This window comes from Anolis carolinensis, chromosome 1 (genome assembly GCF_035594765.1).
Source record: "Anolis carolinensis isolate JA03-04 chromosome 1, rAnoCar3.1.pri, whole genome shotgun sequence".
Taxonomy (NCBI): domain Eukaryota; kingdom Metazoa; phylum Chordata; class Lepidosauria; order Squamata; family Dactyloidae; genus Anolis; species Anolis carolinensis.
Window position 1 is genome coordinate 190189560 of NC_085841.1, and position 9462 is coordinate 190199021.

Genomic DNA, 9462 nt, shown 5'->3' on the forward strand with positions numbered 1-9462 from the left:
ATATGTAAGTCTGTCCATATCATAAATTTTGTCTAGCTTTTCTAGCCAGAGGCCTTTTATTGGTATTTTATCCGATTTCCATTGTCGAGCAAAGGTAATCCTTGCAGCTATTGATATGTAGGTAAAAATGATGTCATCATTCTCAGTAAAGGTTGTTATACTTTCTGTTAGGCCTAAAAGGTAAAATTCTGGCTTCATCAGAAATTTCTTTTCCAAGATTTTTTGTGTTTCTTCATGCACATCTTTCCAAAATTTAGTTGTTTCTGAACAGGTCCACCAAGAGTGGAAATATGTTCCCTCCTGCAAGCTACATTTCCAACATTTGTTTACCATAAAATTATTTTTGTTGTTACATCATAACTGTAATTTTGCTACTGGTATGAATCATAATATACATTTCTGATATGCAGGGTGTATGTTCATTCACTGGACCAAATTTGGCACAAATACCCAATACGCCCAAATTTGAACACTGGTGGGGTTAGAGGGGATTGATTTTGCCATTTTGGAGTTGTAGTTGCCGGGATTTATAGTACACCTACAATCAATGAGCATTCTGAAATCCACCAACGATGGAATTGAACCAAACTTGGCACACAGAACTCCCATGATCAACAGAAAATACTGGAAGGGTTTGGTGGACATTGACCTTGAGTTCGAGAGTTCACCTACATCCAGAGAGCACTGTGGACAAAATACTCAACATGTCCAAATGTGAACACTGGCGGAGTTTGGGGAAAATAGACTTTGACATTTGGGAGTTGTAGTTGCTGGGATTTACAGTTTACCTACAATCAAAGAGCGCCTTGAACCCCATCAGTGATAGAATTGGGCCAAAGGACAGCCAGAGAGATCTTCAGCCTTCTCTGCCAAAGGGGTCACCTAAGACCATCAGAAATATGTGTTTTTGGATGGTCTTTGATGACCCATCTGAAGCCTCCTCGTGACCCCCTCAGGGGTCCCAAACCCCAAGCTGAGAAACGCTGATCTAGATGTAGGCATATTTTAACTTTCATATAGAAATCACAAACTTCTCAGTTGGATTTACCTCACAACCTCTGAGGATGCCTGCCATAGACATGGGCGAAACGTCAGGAGAGAATACTTCTGGAACATGGCCATACAGCCTGGAAAACATACAACAACCCTGTGATCCTGGCCTTGAAAGCCTTCGACAACACTTTCCACTGAATTTTGGAGTGCTGAGTTAATTCTGTTATTTACAAACAGAATGAAAAAAATCATAGAATCATAGAATTGGAAGAGACCTCATGAGCCATCCAGTCCAACCCCCTGCCAAGAAATAGGAAAATCACATTCAAAGTACCCCCGACAGATGGTCATCCAGCCTCTGTTAAAAAGCCGCCAAAGAAAAAAACCTCCAGCACATCCCGGGGCAGAGAGTTCCACTGCTGAACAGCTCTCACAGGAACCTATTGCTTGGGCATCTGCCATTATTCCTTTTTTCTTCCTCCCCCCTTTTTTTTGCAGAAGACTGTGTATGTATCACTTGCTTCAGCTTTCAATCCTCTGAGTTCATTTGTCCCTTCTCGTTGACACATTATCACTATGTGAGCCGGTTTTAATACTGCAAAAAATCTTGTTGTGATTCATGTGAGTGCATCAAAATTCTTTCAAAGTGGCTTTTAATGAGAACATTTGTAAACATCACTGAAATTCTGCAAGAAAAGAATCTTAATTTAATTTAATCCCATCAAAATTGCTTTACCTGCAGTGTTTGTCAAAGAGAGAGAGATGCAAAGAAAATGAACAGTCCAGACAAAATTGTGGACAGTCCAGTCTTTAATTGTAGAATTCTCCAAGTTCAGCTAGATTTCACAACAGGAGGGACACACAGCAAAGCCAACAACAGAAGTAATATGAGAAAGAAAGGTGTAATTAATGAAGTTATATGACAGTATCTCTTCATTTTTCTTCACTGGAAAGAGTTGTGTGCTTAGAAAAATTACTTTTTTGACTACAATTCTGAGAATCCTCCAGTCTTCATGATCATGGCTCTTCTAAACTGAGAAAGCAAGAAATAGATAATTTATTTAATTCATATATAATGGTCCATGAAAGAGTTTCATTTAACCACTTTCACTCTATGCGTGGCTACAAATCATTGTATATATTCACAAAGTGATCAGCTTGACTGGAAGAGAAAATGTATCCCACAGGACTGAAAAAAAAAAAAGAATTAAGTAGGGCAGGGCTAAATGGCAACTGGTGCTCCAGTATATACAGTTGTCACTGATATAATGTAAAGTCGGCCTGCGCTCTTTGATGTACCATAAACATGTCATTTTGAGCAGAGTCAGTTTTGCCGGCATTTCATCAGCAAAGGCACAACAAACAGCTCCAATTAAGCTCCATTGCTGTTTATCCTTTGCCTCTTTAAAATGCCCATCTATTACCAGCAGGGTGGTTTGCAATGTTTAGTCTCTAGTGCAGATGATATTTAAGGACCCAAAAGCCTTCGGGCAAAAATTCACTCCATCTTTCTCAGCTTAATCCACTGGTTAAAGAAGAGCAGGGCGTAGGAAAACAACAACAACCAGCCCATCTTGAATTATGCCTTGAAACATATGCCATGTTTAGACAGAGTCAAATTTCTAAAACGCAATCTGGAATCGCAATGATTCAGCCTAGTAATTGAATTAACAGCTCTAAAAAAAATGGGTGTACTAGAATGCAAATGCATTTGAGAGGCTTTGAAAGGGTGACATTCACAGTTTTATGTGCCACTTCAGTTCAGAAATGTCAATACAAGCGATTCTTGGGTTTTGGTTCTCTACATGTTTTGGACTTGAGAATTTTTGAGTGTTGCTTGTGTAGACAGCTGAAGAGCAGGCATTGAGAACCACTGATCTACCCTTTCAGTAGACTTTCATGATTAATGGTTCCCAACCTTTTTTGACCAGGGACCACTCTCTAACATTAGTACCAAAAGGGTTACGAATCAGTTTTTGTTCAACTTTAGATTCAGTTTGGTTAGTCCCGCTTCTGTCTCAAGTGCAGTTGGTGGAGATGAGGGAGAAAGCTTGAATACTCATGCAGATTTTTGTGTTCATTCTGTCCTAACTTACCTTTCTTTGTGTATTCACTTTTAATAATGAATATATTATTCCAATTCAGTTTGTATTATTATGGCAAACATCATTCAGAAAAGCATAAAATTAATGCTTTTGTTAGAAATCCTAGCATTAAATGAGCTAAGAAAGAAGAGAGATCCGTTACAGCGTTGCTATATACTGATAATTTTGATATGCATTGCATATATAAATTTTAGGCTCAGATTTTTTTGATATGAACATTTGTATGTGTGAGAGAGTGGTTTTTGTTTTCAGAACTGGACTGGAAAATTCTTTAAAATGCTAATTTTGGCCCAGATGAATATTCGGCAGGCAGGTCAAATCTGTTAAGTTTATGCAGAGTTTGGGGTTTGAGACAACTACAACTGCACATTGCATTAACCATATATTTTTGAAAGATCAGGCCCAGAATCTATAACCTCTTGACTAAATTCAATAAACAGAAAACTACATGGAAGGGAACATCTCATCCTAACATACTTCAAAGTGAAATACAAAACGAAGCTAGACATTTATGGCATAATGTTCTTTAAGTTAGCAGAGCAAATAAAGTCAGCTTCTCCTTATTGGCTGTTAACCACAATAACCTACTCAATTTCATCTTTTGAACATTTCATATGGGGATTTTCATTTTATTTTATTGACTACAAAATATCCAGTTTTCTGGCTAGAGCTTATTATGTAAAGAAAGCATAAAAGGACTCATTACTTTTTAACTACCAGCAGAGAAGGAAAAGAGTACACATGTCTTATTTGCTGGGAACACAGCATTGCCACAGTACTTCAAGCAATGGACAGTGTGGCCTCTTGTGTTGTGTGTTTGTGTGTGTGTAAAAGAGAGGGACTGTCAAAAAGCAGCACCAACATTGATGCTAGCCCACATAAGATAAAGCTGATGAACCGAATACTTAATCTTAAGACAGTTTATAAGAGGATTTTAAAATTGGAGATGTACAGGTAAGCTAAGAGCATATGGAATCATTTCCAGAAATACAGGCAGCACCTTCTTTACCATACATGAATTCATCAATAGAGCTTGCACCATGTTCTCTAGCTGTAAAGACTCTCAAAGACATATCTACACTGACCAATTAGGTTGATATGGGGTAACATCCATCCATAGGTGGTTACAAAATGCATGAGGGCTGATTTGCATTAACCCAGGGAAAGCCGTTGGGTTGCAACTGACAGCCACATGGCCACCTACCCAATCTTGGGGGCTTCTTGTTCCTTCTTCCATGTTGGTTTTCCCAATTCCTTTCTCCCCTCATCCTTCACATGTCACACAACACCGAAGAAGGAAGATGAAGACCCCAGATCAGGTTGGTGTGAGACATACAAAGGAAAATATGTATGTCCATGAGAGGTTAGCTTTTCAAGAGTATTTCTTCCCTATCTGCATACACACACTTTGTTTTTGTTTTTTTTAAAATCTGGAGTACATATGAATCTGTTCTTCCACAAGGTTGATCCAGTGTATTATCTAGCTACTCATGGCTTCTCCAGTTAGACTTCTCTCAGTCTAACTGTACAGGGGCCTAAATCCTGTTGATAATCTCAATTATGTGTTGGCTCACTATTCATCAATTGACTCAATGAGTCTAATGTAGTTGGCTATAAGCAAAAGGATTCCAAAAAGAGACAGAGCCCTGGACTGCATAGATATTAAACATCTGCTCCTCTACTGAATTTTGTCCCTTACGCCCAAAGTAATAATAATTTAAAATATGAATTCCCAGTACTACATTGTGGCTTCCTGGATATTAGCGAGCCATGATGACTCACATGAGGAAATAGCTATTCCATTGAAATGCCTCTGCCCCATATCGTCTGGTTCTATCTACATTCCTCCACCCTTACTATAGCCCTGATGTCATAAACTATGCTTTGCATAAGGGGAGAGATATGTCTGTGTAAGAGAGAGTCTTTTTGGATACAGTAAGGAGTCCAGGAGACTATGTGGGAAATATGAGTAGCCTTTTTCATGTGTCTCTTTGGATCCAATGCACTGGGAGTATGGGTATACAAGTAGCAGCAAACGATAAATTCCCTCTGATATTTAATGCAAACTTTAAAGAAACTGTTCAAGGTGCTAACTGTATTTACACACAATGAAAAGCTCATTAAAAGTCTGGACTGGAACCCAGAATAGATTCACCACTCCACTGACATTGAAGCCATGAGTTTCAATTTTAATAACACTGTATAACAAAATGTGATTTTTTTTCTGTTCCTGGTTTGAAAGTGTTATTTCCTATTTAATTGTGCAATTTGTTTTTGTGGCTGTCGCAAACTATGTTGAATTGGTTGAGACTCGATGAGATCATCATTGAAAAACTAGAGCAAAATGTGCCACAGGATGTCCCACAAAAACAAAAAAAAATGCAGTTTAATAAAAAATTTCCATGATTTTATGAAGGAACCAATTAGAAAATGACATTTATAACCCAGGAACAAAAATTGTGCTACATAGTGTAATCAGAGAGCCAATATGGTGGGAAAGACTGAAGAAGGCCAGGGTTTGAATCCCTAGATGCAGCTACACTGTAGAATTAAAGTGTATCTTTATCTACTCTGTTTCCCCAAAAATAAGACCTACCCCAAAAAATAAGACCTATCATGATTTTTCAGCATTCTGAGGATGTTGGAAATATAAGCCTTATTTCAAAAATAAGCCCTAGATATAGTTCATTTAAAAAGTCAATTTGGAAAAATAAGACTGCCCCCGAAAACAAGCTCTAAAGCATCTTTTGAAGCAATAATTAATATAAAATCCTGTCTTATTTTGGGGAAAACAGGGTACCATGGCACACTATTATGGATCCTGGCAATTACAGTTTAGTGAAGCACCAGCTCTCTTTGACACAGAGGGCTAAAGATCTTGTGAAACTACAACTCCCAAGATTCCATAGTATTGAGCCATGGTAGTTAAAGTGGAATTGAACTGCATTGATTTTAGAGTGTAGAGTTCAGTTATGGGAATTCATTGGATGATCTTAGGCAGGTTATTCTCTTTCAGTCTCAGGAAAAGGCAATAGCAATCCTCCTCTGAATACATCTTCCCAAGAAAACCCTAGGATAGAGTTGCCAAAAGCTGGAATCATTTTAAAGACATATAACAGCCCCATAATTCCTCCCAATAATTGTGCTAGCAAGGCCTTCTGAGCATTGTGGATTAAAAAAATACTTGAAGGCTACATGTGCCCACCCTTGTCTTGGGGCAAACATTAACTAGAAGACAATTCCTCTATGAGGATCAAATTGTGAGCCAACTTTGAGGTTCTTCAGAGTTCTTCTACAAATGTAACATTAAGTTCAAAAGGAGTGGGAGAAGGTAAACTGAGATGCATGGAAAAAGCTGCAGTTTGTTTATCTCAAAATACAGTGTGGCGAGTGTTGCTGAGATTTTATTAGAGTTAGCTCATCATGGCTGAACAAATGATTTCAGGCTGCACCAAGACCTATCCAAACAAACCAACAACAGGTACTCCCACTTTTAAAATATATAAACCAGCAGACTTTCAATTATATTTAAAACATAATACACATGCACACAGAAATCTACATCTGTCCCTCACTTTCAATCTAGGCATTTCCAATGCTCCTGTTATCGTCTCATACCCCAGCTAGGGGCTGTAATGGGTTGCAGAAAAGAGGAAAATTGGGTTTTTTTATCATTCCTTGGTCTGAAGCAAAAATTGCATGAATGAATCATGAAATTGATTAAACATAAATACCTAGCAACAGCCAAGGATGCACAACATTCTGCCAAATCATATCAACGTCTCATCCAGCCCACTGTTTGTTTGTCACATTGGTATCTTGCCTTTCCATCCAGTGCTGCCCAGTGCCACCAAAATGAGCACATATACAACACCATTATTATCACCGAATAAAGCAAAACACGTTGCATTCATTGTTTTCATTTTCTTCCTAGTCATCTCCTCCTCCACCTGGAAATACCTCATACACTCATGTATAAATCTAGACATTTTAGTTAAATACGCAACTACCAAAACATGGGTCAACTTATTCAAAAGTCAATGTGAGTACTATGCCTTAATGCTTATCAGTCCCTTCTCTGAGTAGAATGATGAAAACGTTGTTGAACCACGAGAACACCCCCTTTGATTAATTTATAGTTTTCCGAGGGCATGAGAATAGAAATATAATTTTAAATTCTTTTTTCTTTTCTTTTCTGAACTTCTGCAATTGCAGAAAACAAGAATATCGGGAGCAAATCAGCGGTAGTGGCTCCCCCACAAAGACTATATTGTTTTGACTCTTTTAATAAAATGTATCTTTTCCTTTCAAGTTTCTGCTTTCTTTGTATCCTTTAATACAATTTCTATCCCCATGTGTATATGTAATATACAAGACTCATGTTAAAATATAACAAGGCAAATCTCAGAGGTCTTTACATTTACATCTCCCCAACAAGGCATTTCTCAGACAGGAAAGGTTGGGCTGATCCCCCTGCTATTCCTGCCAGGAGAATAATCCAGGTCCATGGTGTGTATATATGTAAAGATAGGTAGTTTCTGTATCAGATCTGATTAAGCCAGTCAATGTTTGTTCAGTCAAGTGCTCCATTTGGGCTGAGAGATTGCTGGCTGTGGAAACAGAGGCTTAAGATATGTACATTTACGAAGTTTATTTACAAACCCAAGACTTGATTGAAGAGATCATCACCTTTTGTTCCTAGTGTCTCACATCTTTGTTTTTTCCAAAGTATTTCCCCATCACCTGAAATTGGACAATTAAGCCTTTCAGAAACTCATAAAACATTTTCAAATATGGATACAGGTTTTCTGGAGCTTTTCCCCTCCCAGAGCCGATTGTCCCTCCTGGACCAATCCCCTGTCATCTCCCCACCAGAGGAAATCCCCACCTGGTGGAAGTGATGTCATCGGAGCCCGGCCCAATTCAGATAGGGATTCAAGCCGGCCCTTTTCTTGGCCAATCAAGGAAGAGAGCAGGAGGTTTGAATAGCTGTACCTTCAAAGCATCCACTTGTACTTGCATCTGTCCTGGCCAGATCAAATAAACTTCTGTGGCTTGTCTTCAACCTGCTGAGTGTCTCTGTCCTGGCCCAATTTGGCATAGTTTAGACTCTCCAGGCATGGATCCTTTTATTCGCAGTCCTAGTTATCCACAACGAAAGGAAAGAACTTACTACCTCATCACACCAGAGCATGGATCCACTTTAAATCCATTTTCTGCCTCCTGCAGAATTCTGGGGTTTGTAGTTTAGTGAGGCCCAGGACCTGTCTGGCTGACCTGTTTAAAGGCCCCTCGCTAAAGTGGATTTAAAGTGGATTTAATGTGGAACCAAACTCTAGTGTGATAAGGTTCTTAGTCTGTCTCAGGAGACCCTAAAACAAGCACCAGCTCCCTCTACTCTTTGCTGTGTTGTTGCTTCTGACTTTTAAAATGCTTTTGTGAAGAAAAGGTGGCTGTGGTGCTCTCCCCTCTTTGCAGAATGATCCTCAACTTCTCTAGGGCCATATCAAAATCCATAATATTGGCTCCCAAACCTGCAATTGACTTATAAATGTATATACAGTGTTCCCTCACTACTTCACGGTTCACTTTTCACAGATTCGCTGTTTTGCAGTTTTTCAATAAACTCTAAAAGACTATTATAAATCATAAAAAGGTAAAGGTAAAGTTCCCCCTGACGTTAAGTCTAGTCATGTTTGACTCTGGGGTTGGTGCTCATCTCCACTTCTAAGCCAATGAGCCAGCGTTGTCCGTAGACCCCTCCAAGGTCATGTGGCTGGCATTACTGCATGGAGCGCCATTATAAAATATAAATAATAAAAAAATACATTTTCATTAAAAAATACAATTTACAGCCTAAGGAAGGGAGGAAGGAGAAGTCAAAGGTAGAGAAAAGGAGCCCAAGCAGTAACAGGAGGAGACGGAGGCAATTTATCAACACACGTTTGGTTGATAAAGACTTAAAATAGTGTATAACTACTAAAATAAATTTAATAATTTATTAAAATAAATATAGCATCCTAGTTCGCGGATTTTCACTTATTGCAGGTGGTCCTGGAGCCTAACCCTAGCGATAAGTGAGGGAACACTGTATATAATGCATCTGTGTATATGTCCCCAGGTAGGTGAGTAAAATAGATAAGATGTGTGGTCTATATAATTCTTGGCCATGTCCAGCAACCAGGGCTGCAGAGGTTTAGCCCCAGTTAGGAAATCTGTGACAGTATGAATTAGCTGCTCAAAAGGGTAGCTTGGGCTGCTTTCCATATAATATCAAGGGGAAGGAGTTTTGGCTACAGTCTCCAGGAATTTAATCCACTGTTTCACTAAAAGAGGCAGTGGAGTTGCTTGGCTTTTTGAGCTT

The 9462-nt window shown here is 38.9% G+C and overlaps 1 long non-coding RNA gene across 1 annotated transcript; it reads right to left on the reverse strand.

Moving 5' to 3' along the window:
• Positions 1 to 1785: 1785 nt before the first annotated feature.
• Positions 1786 to 8964, reverse strand: LOC134293831 (uncharacterized). The gene is made up of 3 exons (XR_010000800.1): positions 8094 to 8964; positions 7788 to 7841; positions 1786 to 2026 (listed from the first exon to the last, which is right to left on the reverse strand). It is a non-coding gene; the product is annotated as an uncharacterized LOC134293831 (long non-coding RNA).
• Positions 8965 to 9462: the final 498 nt, after the last annotated feature.